Source organism: Calypte anna, chromosome 2 (assembly GCF_003957555.1).
Source record: "Calypte anna isolate BGI_N300 chromosome 2, bCalAnn1_v1.p, whole genome shotgun sequence".
NCBI classification, from domain to species: domain Eukaryota; kingdom Metazoa; phylum Chordata; class Aves; order Apodiformes; family Trochilidae; genus Calypte; species Calypte anna.
In genome coordinates, this window is record NC_044245.1 from 124,598,142 (window position 1) to 124,624,687 (window position 26,546).

At 38.4% G+C, this 26,546-nt stretch overlaps 1 long non-coding RNA gene across 1 annotated transcript in view; it reads right to left on the reverse strand.

Moving 5' to 3' along the window:
- Positions 1–1,196: 1,196 nt before the first annotated feature.
- The window catches only part of LOC115597944, a 57,740-nt gene continuing 32,390 nt past the window's right edge, over positions 1,197–26,546 (reverse strand). The window contains exon 3 of the long non-coding RNA XR_003987284.1: positions 1,197–1,262. This is a non-coding gene — a long non-coding RNA (uncharacterized LOC115597944). The remainder of the gene's footprint in view (positions 1,263–26,546) is intronic.

Sequence of the window (26,546 nt, forward strand, 5' to 3'; positions counted from 1 at the left end):
GCTGGAGTGGGAGTAGGAGCCAGTTCAGCTCTGAGGTTTGTTTTGGAATAATCTGAAATGTGGGAGGTGTAGAGATTTGTCAAGACAAAGGCTGATACCTGCAAGGAAGAGGCTACATAGACTTGTTGGCAGAACTCATTTTACAGGAACAAAATCTTTTACAAAATATGGCTTAAGTACTCTGCCACCTGGGATTCAGGCAGGGATGTGTAGTTCAATGAAAATCCCATGCTTCCAGATATTGCATCAGCTTTTGGAACGGGAACCAAACAATGGGCCTTTTAATAATCAGAATATTTCTGTTGTGAATTACTTCCTCTGCTTTGCGTTTTCCCACAATGCCAAGGCTTTAGGCTCTGATACTACATTTTCCAGAGGGAGAGAACAAAATTTTCAGGTTTAAATTTTACGTATGGCAGGGGGGGGATGAGCCTGTTGCTGTCTGGCCCTAAGCCAGAGGAACCAGTAACTAAATATAAAGCAAAATTGCAAAAAACCATCTGGAACAGCAGAGAGGAATACAGACTTCATTGTTCTTCCAAGCAGAGTCTACAGCAGGTTCAACACGGCAATGCTGTGTAATTTAAATCTTTGGCATGGAATGACTGCTCCCTCATGGACAACCAGTAACTTTGTGTCAGGCAAAGTGTGATGCTTCATTTTTTTTTTTTTCCTTGGGTGGGGGGAGGAAGGGAAGATTGGCTCCTCTGAGTAGTAGTTTTTCTCAGTAAGACTTTTCCTTAATTTGTTTCATGAAGCTTTGCTTTAAATACTTTTTTTTCATGCACCATTGCAATTATTGACATCTTTCTCAAGCTCAGCCAAAGAATAGGATAATTTTGTATTTCACCAATGTTACCGAGGATGCTCACTGCAAAATGCCAGTGTTTTTGAATACTGACTTTCCCACAACTGTCTTCAGGTATTTATTTAACGGACTACCCCATCCCTGAGGTTTTGCCTTGTCTTATTTACAGATGTCAGCATTGAATTCAAACCAAAGATATTGTACAACAAAGTTTCTAATTGTCAATATTTCCACTGTAAGACATTCTAAGCACTCATATTCCAATGTTTCTGATGCCAAAGCATTTCTGTACTACCTCCTTCTTCAAAGGCTGAGACCTTTCCGAAAAAGCTTGAATTAAAGCTTCCTCTCACATTCCTGGGGATGACAAGCACTCAGATTATCTGCATCTTCACATCCTCAGAGGATGCTTTGTTCACCTCTACATTGTTCCTCCATTAAACTATTTGGAAAGCTGTAACAGAAGAAGTGTTGGGTGAACTTCTGTAGCAGTAATTTGATCTAGATAACTAGAATTTTCCAGTAAAAGGTATAACTGGAATAGCATAATAATGAGAATATCAGGGACTAGAACTGCGTGACATTAGCTGATGTAGTAGTTTGTTGGTTCATTAATTCCACTTCTATTAAAACAATCATTTATTGGGTGTTTCTTTATCTTTCTAAAAATCAGTCTTCTATGTAGTGTTTCTCCTTCTAACTTTATGAGTTTCTCTGTACCTAGAGAAACATAATACATTCCTGACATTTGAGGTCTCTCTCAGGACCTGGATTTTGAGGATAACAGGTTCAAATTTCTCAAATGTCAAGAAGGTTGAAAGTGTGCTGTTTCAGAAAAACACTTCTCTGTCTTGTCCATCCTCAAAAAGGGCTTGTAGGCCCAGAGTTTCACTGCATATATTATACATTACACTAAATATGATTATACATTTATGTTCTGATCAAAATGGACACTCTACAAATAACATTTGAGACATTATTTCAAATGGCCACTGGAGAACCATAAAATAAAGCAGATGGGATGGGCTAAATGCAATGAAATGTAATCAAAATGGTATCAAGTACTTTGCAAATAGAACAATAGTTCTGATTAACATCAGCAGGAGTTACAGAGATAATGGGAAGGTCTACAGAGCTTTGAAATGGTTTTTGGCGTTACAGCCTGAAATAATCTACTGTGACAGAAACTGATCTCACACCATTTGGTCAGATCAGCTTTTTACATTGACCCTATTTATTGTGTTCTCCTCTGTGGAAGGAGGCCACAGGTCAAGATGAAAAATAGAAGATGAAAATTCAAAGCTTACTGAGAATTATTTTTTGCTATTTTCTTTTTTAGTGTTTATGGCAGTGACAGTTAATAACAATAGGGTAATAAAAGGGACTTGCTTAGTGGCTTGCTTAGCAACAAGCAGCTCTGAAAAGAGAGAAAACTATCTTGTAGGCTACTGTAAAGAAAAGGTTAAAAAGAGATAATTTGGTGATAACATACTGGATGTGATAAACCATAAAACTGCTGGTACAGTTTATAATTTTATTTTGAAAAAATGAGCTTTTCTTCACGTAACCCAGCATGTGTTTATCAAAACTTCAAAAATTCAATTTCTAATGGACATTTAAGATTTCCTGTAAAACAAGGTGACTGCCTTAGGAGGAAGGAACATATGGGCAGCATGACACAGTTCCTCAGACGTCAGAACAGGCTTTGCTTACCAGGATGGATCTCAGCTCTGCCAGGGTATGAAGTGGAACAATTACATACTGGGAACATATTGTAGAAGCAGATTTATTAATTCAGTCATCACAATTATAAGCAAAATATTTACAGTTGAAGTAAGGTCAGAAGTGTCTAACAAATAAACCCCCACCAAAGTAATTTCCAAAAGTACAGAGTAGGGTGGCAGGGTTTGAGTTCTCAAGGTCAAAATATGAACCTTATATCTGCAGTGCTGTGCCTTTGTCTTGTTTACCTCATAATAAAAAGTGAACTATAACCTTTCCCTTTTTATGCTTTTACCTTCTTCCCTTTACACAAGGGTAAGGGAAATTATGACCTTAACAAAACCATGTAGAGAAAATAGCACAGGGCAAACTTCAGCAACTGATGTTGAACTCATTACATCCGTGGGACCAGCAAGATCATGCAGAACAAAGAATTTGTCTCTGGGGATTTAACTGAGCATCTGAGAAGGTCTGAGAGAAATCAATGTGAACTTTTCCAGTGATTTCAGAGAACACTGGATCAGATCCAGCACCCAGAAAATTTTGAGTTAAAGCTGAAATTTAGCCCAGTTAGTCTTGAATGCTATTTCAGCTCCCTCTCCAGTCAAAAACTGTGAAAGTACATGGGAATCTTGGTTTAATATTGCTTGATGTTTTTTCAGCACATCTACTTCTGTATACTTCTATATGTACTTCTGCATATATTTCAAAGGACACAAAAAGGAACAAATACATTATACATACAGATGTTTATTATAAATGCAAGCTAGCTCTTAATAGGAATAATAAAACTAAAGAGAAATGTATTGGGGTTTTAAAATCCAGTTTTAATTTGCAAATAATTTTGTTGAAAGTAATTATTATTTCTAAGTTAAAACTCAAATTGCCAAGAATATAATTGGAATTCAGACTCTGATTTTTACAGATGTTGATTTAACAGTTGGACTTGGTGACCTGAAAGACCTTTTCCAACCTAAATGGTGGCATGATGCTATGATTTTAATGGAACTAGTTGTAAATCAGTGTTTCCTAAAGACAAATACCTGGCAAAGACCTTTACTTCCTTCAGTTACCCAATTTTAATTACTCCAAATAAAGAAATCTGATGGTGTACAAACAAGTAAACTTCCCAAACATTGTATCAGTAGCACTATAGAGTGGGATTTTAATTCCTCTCCCTCAACTCTGTCAGACACTTTCCTTCATATATTCTGTTCTCCCAGTACATACAACCTGTCCTTCAAATATCTTCTAAAAAGAAATATTGGTACTGGCAGCCTGTATGTTGTGGATGGACCTTGGCAGAACAGAAATGTCTTGCTTAAAAAAGTACCTGCCCCAGAGCATTTAACAAGAATGTCAAACACTAAACTAGGTCAGCCTTGCAAATCTGAGCAGTCTTATCCTGATGAGAATAAACAACTTGGCTATGTAAACAACAAGCTGAGTTTTTCTGTGCAGTTATCACCCTCATTTTTGCCATATGTCTCTTAAGCTGTTTTTATAATTTCTTTATTGCTATTGTTTGGTACACTTAGATTTTTTTCATGGAAACTGAAAATTTACAAAGAACTCAGAGCTGGCAGATGTGGCCATGAAAGGCAGAGATGCAGGAGGGCTTGTTCTCTGGGCCACCAATAGCTATGTTCATCCTTGTCCAAAAAGCCAGCTCACTTGCATCCCTAGAACTTCACCCCAAACCTCAGGATTTCTTATAAGTCAGCCTCCTTTACAGTGAGTATTATTGGCTCTAAAACAACCCAGAGGAATATGAAAACTTTAAGAGGCTCAGCACACTCTGGTGGTGGATGTGGCTCTTGGGTGACAGCAGCTGGAAGCCTGGTGAATGGCTGAGCCCAGAGCAAGAAGCAAATGTTGAGACTGGAAGAAGGAATGATAGATGACATGTTTTTCTTCTTGGGATATTTCTACTCTAGAACATGGAATATAGACATATTCTTGGATTAAGATCACTAAGGAACAATTACAAATGTTCCAGTTGTATCAGCATGCACACAGCAATCTTACCAGATGTTTAAACAGGGCTCAAATATGGCATTGGGATGGCAAGGGAAAACAGTTTTGCTGAGGGGAAGTAAAAGCAACAAATATAGAAACAAAGAAGAATACTTTATTTTAAGGGAGATGTTAAGAAAACAATTTCTCTTAAGAACAAGAATTTATCTTTCAAATGCATGTATCTCAAATAAGTAAGTTCATTGTCATATTACACAACATATTATTTAAAATGGTTTTTATGGTCAGGTGTATTACATTTCAACATATATTTGAGGATTATTATTGTATTTTAATCTGTACAACTGACATTTATTCAAAATTGAGACAAGGTAATGTATTGCTCTTACAGGTATTGGATTGTTAGAGATGTGATTTTTCCATAGATCTTCAAAAAGAGGCAACAAATTCCATCATGAAATTAAGACCACTTTTGACAGAAGTGCAATGTCCAGATTATTGGGCTTGTTGCTTATTATGCTGAGACAGTGTCTGCCTTACACCAATGGAGGTACCTACACATACATATAGTGCCATTAAAGTGGAAATTCTCACTGACTTCAGCTATGTGCAATGTCACCAGTTAATATAACGTTATATTGTCAGTTAACAAAGACAAAAAAAAATTGTTCTCATCACAGCTGATGTTAACAAATGTCAACAGAATTAATTAAGTGAAGTAGGGTCTAGATGTGGCCTGACTTTTAGATGTAACCTGACTTTTATTGGCCATTGGAACATTGTGCTCTGTAATCCTGCTGTCCTGAATGTATTTTAATTTGTGTTTTTGTCTATGAAACAGAATACAACATCACAGCATACCTGTTTATGACTGATGAAAAAAAGCAAACAGGCAATAAACTTGAAAGTAAATAGTTATTATTTAATGAGGAATGTCCCATTACTCACATTACTGACCCCATTAGTACTTTGTTTAATTATGTCACTGGAATGCTTGTTCAAAAAATAACCAATTGTGGTTAATGAGCTGATTCTTCCAAAGTCACCTGCTCCTATTAACCAGGACTCTAATCAGGCTAACCCCTACATTTTGGGGATAACCAATAAAGAAGGCTCCAGGTAGCCATGAACTCTGCAGCCCTGCTTCATGACTCATTATTAGACTTGTGCATTAGCAGACCACCTGCCAAATTTAATCTAGACCAAGCATCAATCCATAAACACATTTCTGTCTAAATAACCAGACCGAAAAATATAGTGTTCTGTCACCTTTTTGTTGACTACACAGTGATAAATAGTGCTAATCAAGCATATAGACAAATACAGTGAAATTAAACTTTCACTTTTTTTGTGTGTGCAATTATTTTAAATCACACTTGAACGAGGAGAATGAGTTTATTCCTGTTCAGTTCTTAATACATGTGGCCATGTTATGCACTCCAAAGGCCACCAAAGTAACTGTTGCCCTAAAAGCTATGAGAATAAATTGGTTAGGTTTGGTTAGTAAAGACACAGAAGGAATTGGGACTTTTGTGCCTCACTCAGTTTTATGGTGCTGCACCTGAGAAAAAGAACATACATCAAAAGAATTCCAGTGGAAGTCCAAAACCAGTGCAGTTAATTCTGACCCGCAAGCTTAGTCAGTGCATTTCTCTGACATGTGGGTGGTGATAAGACAACAAAGTGGTGTCTGCAGCAGCTTAGCAGCCTCTGGGTGTGATCACTGTCTGGGGCATTTTCATTGCTGTGATAGTGAATTGTAGTGAATCAAGTACAAAAGGACTCCATCAGAAAATAGAGCTGATGGGTAGGAGAGGACACCCAAAGAATGGTGTGGAAAAGCTGGTTGCCCTCTCATGGAATCGTTTTCACACAGGTATTCTTCCATCCCAACACATGTCATTTGAATGATCTCTGATTTCAATGGGAACTGAGCCATTTTACAGGTAGGAAGGGTGTAGTTTCCTTTTGAGTAACCATAGGGATTGGGAAAACATTAAATTATAAATTGTAGATTTCCGTGTAATATGCAGTCAGAGAATGACCCAAAACCTGCAAGCTGTGCAATGCTAGTTGTTAGGGGGGTTTTAAGTCACTGGAATTGGAAGTAAAATTTACAAGACCAAATAAGCAGTCAAACCTGTTCTTGGCAAGAACTACGTTTCCTCATTTTTCCTTTCTTTGTGCAGTTCCCTAGAAAGCTGTTTTTAATATATGTACAATATGTGGCTCAAACATCCCCTCAAACATCTTCCAGAGGTAGATTGCAGTTAGCTATTGTGTAGTAACTTCTTTGTGTACATATGTTGATATATTAATATTGGCCGCCTCAGGTACTTCATTTAAGATATTGTTCATCTTATAGTTTAGTCCTGGCAGTTTGCACTGGTTTAATGCCTGATGTGACATTCCTGTCACTCAAGGACTGTCTGGGAGAAACAGAATATACTGAAGTAGAAACAGAGACTGGAAATGAAGCCAGGTGCCAGAGAAACAGAGAAGCATAGGTGAGAAAAGTGATTTTCAATGCAATCTCCCACCAAATTGTATATTTTTTTTTTAAATGTGAGAAGAAATAAAAGACTTTCCATTTAAAATGAAAGAAAGCCAGGACTTCTTTATTGTAAGGTTGTTTCTAAACCAAAAGAAAGATATCACTACCATTACAAGGTCTGCCACCACCAATTTTCTCTCTAAGTGGATAAATACAGATTTAGATATCTATTAATAAAACACAAGGCTTGTGACCCTACTCTCCATCTTGGATTTACAGCACTGTTTCTGATATGAATATCATGGATGTGTTTCAGATGAAAACTATCTCAAAAGTATTTCTTTTGTCATATTTTAATGCAAAGCTGGTGTTTTAGGAGATCATGAAGATCTCTTACTCTAGAAGTTACGTAAAGTCAAACAATTGGAATTCACCTCATTAAAAAGAGAATATTACAGTGAAGATAAGAACAGATGTAAAAAATGAGCTTAAAGATAAATCTGATCAATCTCATAATTTGGCCTCATTATATTCTGGAAAAGAACTTACTTCCTCTAAATTTCAGACTTACAGAGTGACAATAATGCCTGTACCTATGCAGCTACAGTAAATTCTATAGATGGCAACAACATGCCCTAATGTGTTATTAATAGTTTAATCACTACAAAAAGTTCATAAAGAGTTTTCATTTTCCATGCTTTACCTACTCTCCTAGGTATAAACCTGTCCCTTCCCTGACCACATAATGTGGTCCACTGACTAAGAGAAATAATGAGAAATTCAGGGCTATACAGAGTCTCAGAAGGCAGTGGTTGTCTTGCTTAGGGGACAGCTGAACATCAAAGTACTGCCTGTCCTGTTAAATTGTTTGTTCTTTCCCAGGTTCCCTTTTCATTCCATCAACTACCTTTCCCCAGGACAGATGTACTGGAGAAGGAACCTGTCCAAAAAAGGGTTGACTTCATCACTGGGTGACTTGGGAACCAGAAATAAGTCCTCCTTCTATTTTGTTCAGCAGTGCAGATGAAGTCTGAGAACTCTTTAAGGTGTTTCCACTCCTGAAATGCCAAGTCAAATACACTTAAATTACCCCCAACAGATATTTATCTCAACTTTTCTTTAAAGTTTCCATTTATGGGAGTCCAATTCCATCATTTCAAAGCTCTCATATTTAATAATTGCTTTTTTTTTTTCCTACTGGAAATTAGATTATTTCATTCATTTCTTCCTCAGCCAACATTTGGAACCACTGATCTCATCTATTCTATAAAAAAACCCTTTAAATACATAAAAACTCCCTCCCACTCCATACTTTTTATTTTTTTAGGATAAGCAAACCTCAGTTTTGCAATTTATCTTTACCTTTTATGCATTTATAACTTTGCTTATGGAGTCGTTTCATTTTATTCCCCCACAGACACTTTCAAACTGTGGTAGGTAAGAGCCAATATGGTTTTCAAGTAAAGAACTGGGCCTCCCCAGTGTCAAATAGAGTGCAGTAATTTTCACTCAGATATAAGACACAACACTCAATGATTAAATAAGAGCTAAAATTGGTCTTTGTTGTTAGTTTGTCTTGAAAATCATAATACTCTTGGCCCAAGTTCAATTCCAGGAGCACAAAGGATTAGTTTGATATGTTTTGGTTTTGATAGCCAAAGTGCTTGCTGTTTAGTATTACACTTTCTGCTGAAAGATTTGCAAGTTTATAATTTAGTACTTTCTTATAGATTCTTTTCTGAAGCATTTTTTTAAATAGGCTATATGCTTGTCCATCATGTTCTGTGATGTTGTCCTTCATCATTAGAGGTACAGGCACTGTGGTGGGTAATTCCTGGAGCATTTTAACATGAAGTTCATGTTTGTTTGCTAATTAATTTATGTGTATTTTGATATTAAGTAAATTTTTTTAGTAAGTCAAGTTGGGACAAAAAAAAAAACCAAAAAACTGATAACCATTATTTAAAACTTATTTTTATTCCAAAGTGATATAAACAGTTTTAATAATTTTATGAACAACATCAGGCAATATCTTCAGTATTTTCAAAAGTATTTACACAGGGAATGTAAATACTGTGTAACAAAAGAGGGAGAGAGAGCACACTCCTTATAAAAATAGCAGGTAGGGAATTAAGCAATTCAGAATTTCAATCATCTTTGTGTGTAGAAGGAAATTAGGCACCAGAGGGAACAAATCTGGGGATTTGATTTTGTGTACTGTATTTTGCTGTTTTAGCCAGTCCAGTTTATACTTCTGGTGGTGATCAGGGATTAGCATAAGCCAAAGGCATTCTTTATTGGCAACTGGATCTAAATTTTTTTAGGCAAGAGTGTAGCTGTAGCTTTCCTGTGCCAGTGCTAAGGAAGAAGCGAATGCATCCTTAGCTTATTATAATAATGTACCTATATTATACCACAAAGTTCAGATGTGGATTCAAGCTTCCCCCACCTGGAGTACTGCTTCCAGTTCTGGCACCCCAGAGTGTCCAGAGAAGGGCCATGAGGATGATCAGAGGGCTGGAGCACCTCTCCTGTGAAGACAGACTGAGAGAGGAGAAGGCTCCAAGGACACCTTATTGTAGCCTTCCAGTATCTGAAGGGGCCTACAAGAAAGCTGATGAGGGACTTTTTAGGATGTCAGGGAGTGATAGGACTAGGAGGAATGGATTCGAACTAGAGGAGGGTAGATTTAGATTAGATATTAGAAAGAAGATCTTCACCACGAGGGTGGTGAGACACTGGAACAGGTTGCCCAGAGAGGTGGTGGAAGCCCCATCCCTGGAAGTTTTAAGGCCAGGCTGGATGGGGCTCTGAGCAACCTGATCTAGTGGAAGGTGTCCCTGCCCATGGCATTAGGGTTAGAACTAGATGATCTTAAAGGTCCGTTCCAACCCTGACAATTCTATGACTCTATGATTCTCCAAACTTCTGTTTAGATTTGGGAAGTTTTAATTTATTAACATACTCAAGGACACACTGTCCAACCAGTTTGCTAAATCCAAATCAAAGAACCACTGAGCCTTCAAAGTTTGTGTAAATTGTAAGGTGCAAATACTCAGGAGAGACATATATACACAGAGAAAGTACAAATAAAACTTGTTTAAGGCAAAACATTCAAGGTGTGTTTTTTGGAGAGCTTGCTATGTCTACCTGGCAATATTTTTCATCAAGGATACTTTTGCTGAAACTGAATGCCTTTAAACTTGGCTAGGAAGGGAAATGTAATGAACCTTTAATGGCAACTGGAGCAATACAGCAACAGAGAAAATCTTTCATGGTTTTGGTGACAGTAGGAGAAAACAAGGAACCAGAAACTAGTAAGGGTGGAAGATTTGTATTCTGCAGTTGGGTTTTCTGGTACAAAACCGTAACAATTGTTGAGGGAAAGTCCAAGCAAAAATGATGCTGTGATGAAGCTGTGTTCAAAAATAAATAGAAATACAGAATTATTTGTAAATTATATATTTAATATCTGAAGATTACATCCTTTGCTTGACAAAAATGTCAGATTGAGAATTTTCCCTCACAAAAGTATGCAGCAAAGAGGTTATGTCCCTGCTGTTCCATTATTATTATTGAAAATGCTTCTATTAGAAGAGTTATATGAACACACACAGGACTCCAGAAGATTGCTCTGAAGGGAAATGCACCTGAGTTATCCTGGGCCAGTAATAAATCTTGTGTAGACTATGGAGACCTCACTCACTAACCTCTCTTGAGGTCTCTCTCTAGAAGTTACATATGCAAGGATATGACAAGAAAGGAGACATCTGAAACAGTAAAATACCAACTATTTCATGGCTTTCCTAGGCAAAAACTCTTTGAATCCATCCAGGAAATCTCAGGTTCTCATTGCAAAACATGAAGGACTGTGAACAAGGAGAAGATAAGGTGATGAGTTGGGGATTTCTTTCACAGAGAGGTTACAATTTGACAGTCAGAGGGTTTTCAATTGACAGGTGAATGGAAGGTCAAAATACAGGAAGCTGTTGCTGGGCTGTCAATCTAAAAGCAGACTCAAAACAATGTAAATAAACAGTGAAACAGCTAAACGTGTAAAGAATGTGGCTGGTTGTCCATCTGTGACATTTTAAAATGATTTTAAAAGATATGCTCTAGCTCATACAAGAAATAGCTCAAGGAATTCCTATGCCTACAAGGTCAGATACAGATGATCACAGAAGTCTCTTCTGTTCTTAAAGTACCTGAATCCATGTTTCTCCATAAAAGAGTATTACTTTATTCATGTCATCTCACTTAAAAAAAAGTAGCGTCTTGTCTTAACTGGTTATCAGGAATCCCTCTCTAATCTCTGAGGAGAGACAGGAATCCTTAGAGGGCAATATGGCCTGTCTCTCTCCATCCATGGAGAAGATAAAAGTTACCCTTCATGCTGGCGGGTTTTTTTGAAGTGTAGGTCAGGAAAAAAATTGCAGGAAGGCTCAAAAAGGCTCTTCAGGAAAACAGGAAACACTGTTTATAGCAAAAAAAAATCCCCAAACCAAACCAACCAACCAATCTAAACAAACCATCTGGAAAAAACTATGTCCTTGCTCTGCTGACCCCACATCCCAAAGAGGGCAGCAGCTGCCTTAATGCTGGGTGGATGAACTTATCAAAGTTGCCTTCTGCCCATTTTATATTTTCCTTACAAGCAAAGGAGGAAGAGATTGGCAAAGCAGCCCAGGTTGACCTTATGCCTGGCCTTAATGGTTTCTAGAGGCCATTTGGTCTTTTCCACTTGTGCCCAGTTAGATATACTGCAATGTTAAATAACATTGGTGAACGTATATAGGTTTGAACACTGTGGGAACACCTATACTAGCAAAAGTCTTGCAAATATAACAGTGATCAGGAGGACTGATTATCACTTCTCTTACAGTACACAGCAGGTTTTATATCTGGGAGGTTCTCAAAGAACAGATGCTTCCCAGTATGGCCTCTGGGCAAGTTAACTCAGGAGGTAAATGAGAATATGGAGTTTCAGTATGTTTGCTCTTTCATGTGAATGCACTTAGCTCAGTTAAACCAATTCAGACTGCACAGCACCTGTTCTCCAAGGTACTCAGGGAGCAGCCTTGGAGATTTACTGTGGCAGCAAAGGTCAGACCAGAGGAAGCAGCACTCATGGGCCTGCAGGGTTGTTCCCTTGGGTCTGTGTGTGATGAAATACTTAAAAAGTGGATATGAGAGACTCTGGGATTTACTACATCCAAAGAGATATATTGTAAACTGGGGACTTTCTCCTCACCTTAAGGCAGATAAAATTTAGTTCACTACTTCCAAGATAGATTTTGGAGTCATTATCTTCAGATTTCAACCTCTATTCAGAGTTCCCAACAGATGATAGTTTACAGCTAGGATTGAGCTATCTTCTTCAAGTTCATGGGAATTTCTTTGCATGTGTACCACCTTCCTATGACAAAAATACACAATATCAATGGACACAGTTCAGCTGCCCAAAGATTGTTCTTTAGCATTAAAGTTATTTAAGATTTCTCACCTGGTGTTGTTCCAGAAGGTCATGGATCTTCTGATGACCCTGTGTGACCCAGCTACCACAGCTGATGCTTCAAATGCCCTAAAGCATATCAGATGGCACAGGAACAGTGCCAACAGTCTACAGTAATTGATATAAAATCCATTATTGATCATCTGTCAAAATATGAGATACCACTGATCAATCTGTAGGTAAACAGCCTTTCATAAGTCATCTAAGGGCAAAGGATTTTGCCAACAGCTGGTCCTCCTGTGAGGATTATGTCAAGACCTCATTTATAATCTTACACTTGTGAGTCTTTTTTTTCATTTTTCTTTATTCATCTTAAGTAATCCTAGCCAGCTGCTGCTTACTGCCAAAGAGAGTTAACTGCAGTGCAAAAGTTCTGCATAGCTGCATTTCACTCTCAAACAAGTGACATGTGTGTTACACCATGATCAAGACACTGAGGTTTAGTTTGACAAAGCTGGAAAATATCTGCCTGTGGATACAATTTTTCACTTTTTTGGGGGGAAAGTAACAACTAAAGGCAGCTAGGAATCTATAGTTTCCATGTCAATGAAACAAATTTTCCAGAAGAAAACAAAGAAGCATAGCACTTAAAATAAGTACTGCAGTAAAGGTGCAGCGAGATGGCAATGTAATAAAAAAATCAATTCCCCAAAACAAACAAAAACTCACAAAGCATTCAGAGTGGATTTTAATTATGTCCCATTTTCATAACCATGTTGAATTGATCTATTTCTAATATAGACTCCTGCCTTACTATTAAGCCCCAGATTCTTGTTTTAAGAGAAATTTTAAATAAAGTCGTAAGTATTTCAGCACTTAAAGTAGGCACTTGTGTGTGAATGCTGGAATCTAGATTTTACTACCATTTATATTCGTTTGCAATGCCTCTCATTTTCATTTTTAAATGATCACATAGAAAAAGCCAGTTTTCAAGTAAGAACACATGCAATACATGATTTTGTTGGGCTGTTGACAGGAACTTCATGCAGATCATTCCATTAACACCTGGAGTAGTACCTTTCTAATGGAAATGTGTGCTGTCCTACCACCCACCCCTGCACTGTTAACTCCCTCTGCACCAGCTTGCTCTCCCATTGAGCCCCATGGAGGACCCAGTGCCCTGGGACAGTGAATTTGGTTATGGTACAGGCAACATCCTTAGCACCAGTCCCAAGGCGCAGCATTGGTCTTGACATAATCCTCACAGGAGGACCAACTGTTGGCAAAATCCTTTGCCCTTAGATGACTTATGAAAGGCTGTTTACCTACAGATTGATCAGTGGTACCGCATCTTTTGACAGATGATCAATGGCTCTGCACCAGCTCATCAGTCCGGGAGTTGTGGAGTATTCATCACTCCCTTGTGCTATTTCCAGTTCAAACCAATGAGCCAGCACTGAATTTCTCCCTATGTTTTCACAGCCCACTTGGTGCACTCTCTCCTACCCAGTCCCTCTCTATGAGCATCTCTGAGGTTTTGCTCTCTGACACAGGTGATGAAGCTGGCAGCAGCACTGGTGCTCAGTTTTTTTTGCTCTCAGGTGTTTCAACTCCACAGCACATTTCTAAACCAGCCTCTGAGCATTCAGAAGACATGTCTGGCCTCACTTTCTACCTTTGGCTTTCTGTAGATCTCAATTATTTCTTCTGGATGTTCAAATACTTTTCATGGGAGAGTACTCCTTGGCAACTGCTAGCTCTATTCTTCTCACAACCTGTTCTTGCATGATTTAGGACTATAATCCCATTCCAATAAGCTAAAATTGACATTATTTACAGTTACCAGTGCTGTAACAGCTGCAGTGCTGTAACAGCTCCATTCCTGACAAGAATCACCAAGAACCTCCCAGCTAATCATGACTATTTCCTTGTCTGCAGTTTACTTGCTTTCTTGTCAGTAGTCCAAGCTTTCAAATATGGGAGAACAAGGAAAGGTTTCAGACAAGAAACCACAGCAATCCTCTGAGCAGCAAACTGACAACTTATCTGCATGTCTTTCCTCTGTAATTTGGTTCTTTGCAGGGAAAATTATTTGTAACAAAGGATTTCCTATATGAGCTTGTAAGACTCATTCACACCCACAATGTTGTACAAGTCATTCAAGGTACAAAATATTCTGAATAATAAGGAAAACAGATTCAAACTGAGAATCATTGCCCTTCAGATTATAAGGAACTTGGTCACAATCACACATTCCTGCTGATGGTATAGGACTTGGGTGGGCAGAAGAAGGGTTTCCAAGTGAGAAAGAGGCTGAGAACCTTTGTTCCAAACAAAAATCTATCCATAGCCAGCACATCACTGCTTCCCTCAGAGCAAGTCAGATGTGCTTTCAAAGAACTAAATCTTATAATTTTCTTTTTCATTACCTATGCACTTTTTTCTCTGCCTTTCACATCTATTTGAAGATCAGTGTGCAATGTTTATATACATATACATAAAATTCTTTTTCTCAACCGACCCAACTCTGCCCTTTCAAACAAAGCACTTGCTGTTAGCTTTGGAGGTCAGTCTTTGCTCTGGGAAGGGTGACCTCGTGGACCTGCTGAGGAAGTGAAAGGATTTCAAATGTATATAGATGAACTGTGTTTGGAAGAGGATCACAAGTCTTACCTTCCTTTGCTCCTAGAACTTTGCTTCAAGTTTTTCAGATCCTTGGCCATAAAAGGTTGCTGACTTCTGGCTCTGTGGTGACTCACAAAAAAGAAAGTGGGCTGTTTATTCTACTTATCATGGGCTGATAAGTGTATTGCAAAGCCTTAATTAGCAATAATGATTAAAGTCTCAGCAGCGATACTTAAGGCAGGTATTGCTGGTGACTCAACTCTGTGCATATTTTCCTGTTTTATCAAGTTTGGACCACGCTGTTGTCCCTGTTCCATGGGCAGAACTCACCAGGACTGCTAATTCACACCTCTCATAGGCCTTGTCTGCCCACACAGTCTTTCTGCAATCCCTTATTCCAGGACTGACAGACTTAATAGCCATTTTTAAAAATGAAGGGAACATGTAGAAAGACCTATTTTCTAGCAGCATTATATATAAAAATATTAGTGTCAGCTGGCAGGCCAGCTTTCCTTTCAAAAATACAGCTTTGCAAGCCAAAACCCAGCTGAAATGAAAGGCAACTTTAAATAAAGGCAGAGAAGAGAGAAAGAAAGAGGCTGCTCACAAGAGTTTACTGATTCCAAAGAAAGTTGCTCAAGACAAACCACAAAGTTTATTATTATTGTGTGTTTTAGTGATGCACCCTGTTGAGGCCTCTGGAAGCACAGGCCTGCAAGAGGTTATGTACATGGGCAGGCTGCTCACTCTTCCAAATGGGAACACTCCTCATGGTCCATTATTCAATGATTTGCAGAAGAGTCTTTCTTTGTTTCTTTGATTTTATCATTCTTTTTCAGCAGCCCAGCTGCTAAAATTAATTTATGTTATAGTTATTTTATATGAAGTGTTAAACAATTCAAGGAATTCATTTAAGTCACTCTACATCATTTAAATATAATTCAAAAGCCCTTGCTGCCAATTTAGTCCAGAAGTTCTATCTGCTTCCTTCCAAATGTATCTTCACTATTTTCTCTTTTGAAGATCTCTATTTAGACTGTTCAGTCCTTCTCTTTTCAAGTAAAGTCTTGAATTTTCACCATGGAGAATTTGTCCTAGTTGATTTAAGATTAGGAAATGTATTACGAAGGCATCCATTATCAGAAGGTATTTGATTAATTAAAAAATTTATATTTAAGTCAATACTAAGGTTTCAACCAAGTTCCAGTCAGTGGGAGAACAATGTTCCATCAGTAAATGTTGTACAGAGGTGTTTGCTCTGTGCTTTTTGTTTGTTGCATTTTTCCTAAATATTTTCAGCTCTGATGCAAAATTTTACATAAAGCTTGTAAAGAAAAAAACTCTGAAGGATCTAAATTTCTATTCTGCTAAGCACAGAAAGCTCTGATGAGTCACTGCAAAGCTTTTTCAAACTTACCTGAACACGTCTGATGTGGGATTTGGGTTGGGACTGCACAGGCACAAGTGCACTCAAAGCATACCCTGGAGTTTCAGGCTCTAATCTAGTTGGAACTACAGCAACTTTCCTTGGGGCTTCCTAGGGTTCCAGCAGGCAGAAACAAGCATGTAGATTTGCAAACATTAAAGGAACCAAAACTAAAAGCCAAGCCACTTCAAATGCTCAGTGTTTTGGGGTTTGGCTCATTTGTATTTCTAGTGGAGGATCATGAAAATATCACATCATATACCTTCCAGCTCAATTGCAAAGCTTGCCATGATGCAGTGGAAAAGAGGCTGGAGGGTTTTGGCCCCATTTGTCTGCACCATAGCTGCTCATCCCCTAGGAAAGGGATGCTTCAGTGCCACCTCGTGGCTTCCTCGTGGTGAGGTGGTAGATTCTCCGTCCCTGGAGACATTTAAAAAAAGACTGGATGTGGCACTCAGTGCCATGGTCTAGCAACTGCTCCGGTGGGTCAAGGGTTGGACTAGATGATCTCTGAGGTCCCTTCCAACCCGGCTAATTCTGTGATTCTGTGATTCTGTGATTCTGTGATTCCTCCTCCCAAGAGGGGCCATCCCAGCCAGGCAAGGTGCCACCACTACCCTATGTTTGCTCTGTGGTATTGAATAGCTACTATATTATTTTTCTCTTGTTAATATCATAAACACAGAGCTCTGGAAATAAGTTTATGATTAGAGATAGCACTGAGATCTGATGAACAGCTCTGGCACAGTTGATGCTGCAGCTTACCCCTTAAGGGGGTTAGGCAGCTGCCCCAGAGAGACCTGCTTTGAGATAGTAGAGTAAGTGCAAGAAAATGTCCTCAGCCTTGTCACCAGCTACAGCCCCTTGCCCAGGGCAGCCAGCAGGAGCCTCCATTCCCTCAGGACTGATCCTTCTGCCAAGATCAGGCACCTGCAAAGGCCACAGGAGGCGGGAGAGGCCCAGCCATTCACCTCTTGCACTAAATGTAGGGTTATCATCTTGCACAATCAGACCAAAGTGTTGTAACAAAGCTGTAGTTCCAGTGGTGAATGGGGACAGGCAGTCAGAACAAACACTGTCTACTCTCTTCATTGACACGGTTAAAAAAGCCCTGTATTCTGAAATTCATCCACAGATGCATGGCCAGCAGGGTCAAGGAGATGATTCTTCCACTCTGCTCCAGTCTCTTAAGACCCCACATGGGGTACTGTGTCCTGCTCTGAAGTCTCCAACACAGGGATGTGAAGCTTTTGTAAGGATTCCAGAAAGCCACAAAGATGCTCAGAGGGCTGGAACACCTCTCCTAAGAAGACAGGCTGAGAGAGTTGAGGTTGTTCAGCCTGGAAGAGATTGCTCAGGGAAGACCTTATAGCAGCCTTCCAGTATCTGAAGGGGGACTACAGGAAAACTGGAGAGGGACTTCTTACAAGGGCATATAGTGAAAGAACAAAAGTTTTAAGCTGAATGAGGGTAGATAGACTTAGATTAGATATTAGTAGAAATAGTTCCATCCTGGAACACTCAGCTGGGAATGGGGAGGGAGAGGGACACACCTCTGAGGAGTAATATGTTGAATTAGTTTTAAATTTGTAATGAAGACCCACAAAGCTGAGGTAGGCAAGTTGTTTGCTGGGTACCTCATCCCAAATTATTCCAGGGACCTTGCACATACATCGGCTTTTATGTGGGATAAAAATAAATTATTCAATTAAAAGCCTAACATTGATGAGTCAATGCAATACATAGAGTTCCCTTTTCCATCTGTTACTTAACAGAGTCTGCTGAGTAAGTTATCTACACATCCAGTGCAGATACAGCTTGATTTTAGATCCCAGGATGTTAAAAACTGCCCATTCCTAATCACCAACATTCCAAATGTGCCCATCTGCCCCAAACTCCACTCATCCACTCTATTTTGAAGCTGTATTTCTGTACAGCTCATTTTCATGCATGCTCAGTCAGATCCTAAGACATGAAACTTGCTTGAAACTGAAGTCAACAGGATTTATGTCAGTATGTTTACACATCAAACAAAACTGAAATGCTACCTTACTTGGGATAATATATTCCAAGTCAGTTTGCCAGGGGAATGTCATAGGTAAATATCACAGCACAGCCTCTGCACAAATATACTTTTCTTTTCCCAATGACAAGTTTGAGATTGAGCATTCTTTTCAGAAATGGTATTTCTGGACATTCTCAGTATCAAGAAATTATTCTTATTGTCAAATAGTAGTATTTTTTCCTGCTATTCAGCCATGCATTTATTTTGCATTATGAGGCACAATAGAATGATCTTCTCTGTTGTACCCTCATAAAGAAAACAGTTTGCAGTTACTATGGCTATTAAAAAAAGTAAATTTTTAAGTATGACATAGAACCATCTGATAATGTTAACAACAAAAATGTAATTGAAAAGATTGAAAACATAGATTTTTTTTTTATGCTTTCTTTGTGGTTGTGGTGGTTTTTTATTGTTTGGTTACTTTGCTGCAGTTTGAAAATGTCACTTCTATGGGAGACTTTTCTCCTGACAACATTAAGGAATCCATTCTGCCCCCCTCTAATCACAAAAACTTCTAGTCATATAAGTATCCTGAAACAATGTATTGGGATTATTCATAGAGTTCAAGGGTGGAAAAAAAGGAACAGATATCAAAAAATCTTTTCACTTCTCTCCTAATGTTCCTAAACAATGTATGAGGAATCTTGGTTTATGTCATATCTTGGCAGTATGAAAGAGAAGAGGCTGTGAAGAACACTGTCTTGGGACTTAGTTGCTTCTGTCAGTTTGTCACAACATTACATTTATTTTAATGAGGGGGTGTTACATTTCATGTCTGCCTATGATAACTATATTAATACAAATGGAAAAAGACATGAAAGCCAGCAAATTCTAAGGCATTAAACATTTTTACTGCTAATGAGACCTGTCTATTAAACTTAAGAAACTAATAAAGTAGAAAATATAAACACAGTTGCTTTTTAAAAAATGAAATAAAATTTTAAATTTTCATTAGTTATAAACTAAGATATGTTGGTTAAAAGTATACAGAAGTGTTTCTTGCTCCTCAGAATTCACCTGAAAAATTGCCTTCAAAGTTTCTAGCAGAGAAGACACAGACTCCAAAATAACCTGCTCTAGGATAGCAATGTCCATGTTTCCTTGTAAGAATGGCATGAAGAAACTTCAGAACTCTAGCTATATTATTAAGGGAAAAGACAGAGCTGAACAGTCCTGGAGTTTCCCCTCTCTGCAAGCAGTGAAAACAGCCCTTGTTTGAGCAGGACACGGTGTCACACCATGCAGTGCATGTTATGTTCTACTACATCCCTACAGTGTTGGCAATTCTTGACTGACAATGTCTCCTTCTATCCTGTAGCAGGAACTGAATGGAAAGACAGCAGCCTGCTACTCTCTTTTAACTCAAACAAACAAAAAGGGGGTTACACAGATGCCCTTACTGACAGAAGGGAGACACCTGTTTCCTTGGGACTAGATTCATCCTCAGATAAGAAATGTCAAAGAAAGGCATTTTTTCATTTGTTTAAGTTTGTTGTTAGACAATGTAACAGAGTGAAAAACATAAAAAATGCATGAGGAGTAGGACATTGCTCCAGGTTAGCCTTTGTGCTTTATTTAAAGAATTAAAAAAAAAAACCCTCCCAATTTGCTGTGGGAAAAATTAATGCTACACCACAATTTTAAACTAAATACCACCCAGAACATCACCCTTCTGGCTTAATATGATATATTACAAACTAGAGCTGGTTGTACCACTGAAAAAAAATTACAACTTTGAATTCAGATAAGGTATACAGAAAAATAAATTCCACTCAGCCCTCTATCAGCATTTGCATCATTCTGTATTTTGGGACATATTTTCCCCTCAGCATTATTTTCTCCACAAGCAAGGCAACTCACTCTCCACCTGGGCAAATAAATTTGCATACATATGTATTCACTCATGAGGTCTTTATGTATCTGACTGAGTTATTCAGCACTTTTTGAAAAAGATTGATTAAAATACTTCCTTTGTTAAAGATAATTTTTTTTATTTTATAAATCTTCCACCTGTATACCATTTTTAATGGAAAAACTGAGGAATTTTTTTATAAACAAGACATGTGACCCTAATCTTTTATTCTTCGTTTTCATCTCTCTCCTTAATAATTTTGTACCAAAGTGCTAGTAACAACTTTCTGTTCTTTGTCATGAACTTAAATGCCACATAATTCTCTTTCCACCTAATCACATTTTTCATTCTTTTAAAAAAAATATTCACATGAGATGGTGCCTTTTAATCTGTTAAATCAGTTTTCTCTTCTACTGATAACTTCTGTGAGCTGTCAGCTGTATGTTTTCAAGAAGAATATGAACTATCATGCGATACATGTCTCTTACAACACCTCCTGCAGAGAACTAGATGCACTGGTATATTAAAGGTAGAACTATACATGATATCCATCTCCATTGGCCTAGCACTGTCAATGCAGTTAGCACTATTGCCTCAAGTTGTCCTCTAGTTAATCTCAAATCTCAAAGTCTCAAGTCAGATCCAAAGGTTAAGCTAAGGAAAAAAAACCAACCTTTTTTTCCACACATAGCATTTCTACCCAACACTGCTCACATAAAGTCTAAGTGTCTAGAGTAAGTACAATTCAGTCACAGAAAAAACATTTTTACATATTAAAAAAGGCGTGAATATAGTTTGAAAATATCTATTCTTGGAAATCTAAAAGGATGCCAAGGGCCTCAAGTCCATTCCATTCAGTTCAAATTTATTTGCACAGCAGGACCTGTCAAAGCTTTTCTTGGGCTTTGTCATGATTTCAAAAATTCTTCCATGCTTCCTCTTTCTTAAAAAAAGGCAACAAGAATCTTGGCATAACTAATAGCCACAGCATAGCTGAATAAGACAAAGAGAGGCTAAGACTTCCTGGGTTTAGACACTTGTACAACAGTAAAACTGATCAGTGTGAGGATACTGTGGTTTACAGGGCCATAGTGCACTCTCTGCACCAAGAGCCTTGATTTCTCTAGCAGTGAAACTGGGGATGGAGCCTTCATTTTTTTCCAATTAATAACCAATTACCAGATATTTAAACTCAGGTCCTGCAGTAAGTGCACACTTTACCACCACGTTGTTCTGCAGTACAGCGGGGTCAACAACTCATCTGCCTTCAATATATTTCATTGCTTTTGTCTGCACACGCTCCTTTATGGTAGGTCCATCACAGGTTGGAAAACAGATTTCTACAGCACTGCATGCTGCAAGACATGAGAGAAAAGGAGGTTGGTGCTGTCAAGAAAAGCCTGTGCTTTCTTTCAGAATAGGTTGTGCGCTCCCTCGGGGAAACTTTCAGCTGCTCCACACTAAAATGTTATTTTTACCCTTAGGAAGTATTCAGATGCAACTTGAATACAATTTTTGAAATTACACAGACCCAAGACACAGGTTCAATTCATTGATAAAATAAGTTTCTAGTAGGAGCATTTTCTTTGATTTTCTCCTGATTCTCTGAAGCAGACTCTGTCAAGATATAAATTTTGGTTAAAAAAAAAAATTAAACTAATAACCGTGTCATGTTTCATGCTTGTTAAAGGCCTCTGTGCCTCTCAGAGGCAGATTAGTTTTTCTACATTTTATTTGAAGGACATGACTACAGCTCTAATTTCTTATAAAACTTCCTAGGCATGAGTCTGTCCAGAGCCTCCCCCAAAGTCTATCCAGGATGACATAGAGGATCCATGGTGTATGTCACATCAGTCTGCAGAGCTCAAATAACAGCTTTAGTAGAAAGCCAAAACAGCCACTCATGAAGCAAGCCCATTAATTTTATTGTTCCATTCTTCTCTCACTTCTTTTATTCAACCCCCATCTTTTCCCATGTCTCATGATTCCTAAACCTATTAACTGCTTAGACTGGATTTCACTACTTTTTTACCACATTTGTACAATGGGCTCTTCTGTAAAAGAAGGTGTTTGGAATATTTTGGTCTTTTCTAAGAAGGAGGCACAGGAACAAGATGAACAATAGCTGCCTCTGACACCTGAAAGTACAAATGCTGGCTCCAGAAAGCATTACCATCCACAAAGCACCTATGACTAGGAATACCACACAATTTAAGGAAAATATTCTTAGCGAACCTCCAAGTCACTTACTTGGAATAATTTCAAATGAGAAATATCTTGCTTGTATAGTAGTTTCCATCCTAGCAGACCACCATTAGGAGATGTCTCTCTGTCTTGTTCTGAAGGTTTAGCTTAAGCCTTCCCTGTCCCTTGTAAGTGAACTGACACGAGCATATACACAGCTCTCAAGGGATGCAAGCCACACCAGCAATCCTCCAAAACATATTTCTAAGGCTTGCTCTTGGGAGTAGAGACTGAAGCATACCATGGCACTCCGTCTGGCAGACCTGCCCAGGTTCCTGTTATCTCCAGTTTCCAACTGATCCCTGTATCGGCATCATGGGCAGGGTGTTGCCTGTTCCCTGCCTGGGAATAACACACAGCTCTGGGCCACTTCGTCTGGCAGCCATGCCCTCCCCAGCAGGACACTCACAAGGCAAAGCAGCAAAAACTTGAGATGGCTGGGGGAAAAAGCCAAGTTGCTTCCTAATGACAAGTAAAGAAGACTTTAGGCATGGCACTGAATAGTGCAGGTTTGCTTTCCTTTTGTTGTTCCTTTTTTTTTTTTTTTTTTTTTTAATCTAACAAAGGGCAGTTAACATCTGGAAATTGGCTGTTTGGCTCAGGCATGCATGGAGCAATTGGAGAGTTCAGGCACTGAAAAATTCTGTGTAGGAATGAGTCATTTACTAGGATCATTTTTAAGATGGCAAAAATACCTAATTACAATATTTAGAACTCAATCTGTGGTTTAATCAGTTGCAGACTTTCCACATTTTTCATGGGAGTTGAGATTTGTTCTTTCCCTGCTTTAATTTTGTTTCTTTCAGTTCCTTGTGAAACTTTTGCCACATGCTGAATTTTTTTGTCCATGTCTTTGTTTCCCTTAACATTTATCTGCTCACAACTTGAAAACTTCAGACCACTGCTTTCTGTTCTCTGAGTTTTCTTATCTATTTATTTAAAAGCCTGTTGGCTTTTTAAAGACCTATCAGCTACTGTAGTGTCACACAATTGCTCCTAGAGGTGATGAGTATTTTACAGTCATCTCAGGGGTTTTAAGACATGATCTATTTATTTTTTTGACTGAGTTTTTAATTAATTGTCCTTTACCTAGCACAGGACTTTTGTTAGTTTGCTGGCTGTTGTGGAACTGACTTTGATAATGATGTGTTAAATGTGATTGTTCTGCTTTGGAAGGCATAATTAATACGGCTCCAAACGTGTAGGAGATGTCTCACCATGCTGAATATATTATGACATTATATTTTCAAGTTCAAAATGTCATTATCAGTTTTCTGCCTATCATTGTTATTTCCATTAAATATTTTCCACCAGATCACAAACCAAACAAGTAATTACCTTTCCTTGTTACTCCAGTATCCTTTTAAATTTTCCTCCTTTACGATCCCTTCTCTTCATCACAATTCACAATTTTGTCACTGGTTTTTTTTTCCATCATGTTGCACTCTTTCAACAAAGCTCTGAAGTTAAGCTACCTCAAATAAACAAGTCATTCAATACAGAATCACACCATCTATATAGTATGAATCTGCATCAGTCTCTGTTTACAGGGTTTTCCTCTGCTTTGTATCTTCATTTTCATGTATTTGCCTTTCTTGTTTTAGAGTCCCACTCTTGATCTGGAAGAACACACATGGCTGAAGTCAAATCAGTGAGGTGGCATCTTCATAATTAAACATGTGTACAGGTATTTATGCATATTGTGCCACTGAAGAGCAGTTTTTGGGTTTGATTTTGCATCTGTTTTCCAAAGGGTTCCCAAACCCTGGCTCATTACAGCTGACATCTGATAACTGCCTCTTCCCTGTCAGTCAAAGCAACCCTAGTTCTTGTCCTAATGCTAAAGATAACAGGTTTGCTGAACTGCTGTCTGCTACCAGCCCATATCTACCCTGCCATCTGCTTTATACTATCTGCTTTATTCTAATCCTCAAAAAACCCCCTCTCTTGCAAATTCCTGTTCTATTGCTCATGTGATTACTAATCCAAAATCCAAGAATGTTTCTGCTGTCAATCAAGCCTTACAACTGTTTGGAGGGGCTTCTGTTCTGAACTGTCAGCAAGGTTAGTCCTGTCTAGGCATAACTAAAAATATGTGTTAAAAAGGAAAGAGTGGCAAATGGTAGTGATATGCATGGGACTTGAGTAAAGTCATGGCAAGAAGTGGGGGCTTTGCCTGTGGAAAACATCCAAAAGAGTGTGAATTAGCTTCTGCTACTTGCTTCCATAGAAATCTAAGCACTGCTTTTCAGACATGTATGAAATGAAAGCATAAATACATTGCATTGTTAGAATTTACTGAAGAGGTTTGGTGTGCTTAGTGATTACTTCATTCATCACTGTGTTTTGAGGACTTCCTGAGCTCCTTTGCAAAAGCAGAAGGGTGTCCCTTGTAAGTTCACCTCTAAACAAAATTTTCTGCAACAAGGCCAGAACTCAATTCAATCCATAGCAATGAGACAGCTACAGTGCTACAGTGAAAAATGTTTTATGGCATCTAATCTTCCCCTTCAGGACTCTTACCTTCCTTTTATTCCCCAAATCTTCTACCACCTCTGCCCCTCTTTGAAGAAGCTCCCGTCTTCATCACCTTTTCATCTCCACCTTGGCTCTGTTCATCTCATACAAACAACTCTATTGGAGTATTATGTCCGTGATGCTCACATTGAGATTGATTTATTTCCTCCAGATTTGTCCCCTCATATGCCAAGTAAAAATGCTGTATTATCTTTTTTAACATCTTCTCGTTCTTTTGAAAGGAATTCAGGAGGCGGTGAGAATAGGATAGGATATTATAGGATAAAGAAAGGGAAAGAGGATAGGGAAGGGGAAGGGGGAGGGAAAGAGGAAGGAGAAGGGAGAGGGAAAGGGGAAAGGGAAGAGGAAGACGAAGGGGAAAGAAAAGGAAAATGGAAAGGGGAAGGGAAATGGAAAGGGGAAAGGGAAGAGAAAGGGGAAGGGAAGAATAATGTCTGTTGGAAAGGACCACAACAATCAATTAGTCCAACTGCCTGATCAATTCAGGGCTGATGAAAAGTTAAAGAATGTTACTATCTGGACACATTCCAGGATCTTCATATCCTTCTTAAACTGTAGGGCCCAAAATTGCACACAGTGCTCAAGCTGAGGCTGCAAGAGGGATAATCACCTCTTTTGACCATCTGGTATAACCCTGGTTATACTGTGTTTGATGAGCTCAGGAAAGAAATGGTGTAAGTTCATTGCATTTGGTTACTGTTTACAAAATGTTTTCTCCTTATGTAGTCAGGTATTATGCATTTGGTGCATCTTGTCAGCCCACAGTGGCCCTGACTTCAGCCTTGGCACAGTTCCAGAATTGTTCCAGTACTTTTAAGCACTGGAGGAAGCTGAGGACAGGCAGACAGCAGGCAAGGGTGTTGCTTAGATGAAATCTGTGCACTGTACCCACACTGGAGGTCTTCTTTAAATGTGTCACACAATACAGCAGCTATTGCTTTTTAAATAAAAGCTCAGTTTTAGCCTGGACAGATTTGCATGAAATACAAACTATCCTTTCCTTTTGCTGAAGAATAATGCTACTTAATATATATTTAAGATTAAATAATTTAAAATGTTCTTAATTTTCTTGTTCATTATGTTTTACAGTTTAAAACAATTGATGAAACACACAGGGGTTGTTGATGTTCTCTGAGATAAATCCAAGTTATAGAATTTCTCTGGTTTGATGGTTTCTATTTTAAATTTTTGGTTTTCTCTTTATTATGCTTACCTCTACTAATAGTAAATTAAAAACCTCAGTTAATATCAATATAAATTGACATTCAAATATTTTTCTCCATTGTTACTATGGTCTTCCCTTTGCTGAAAAAGTAACTTGTTCAATTATTTCAAGAAGCACT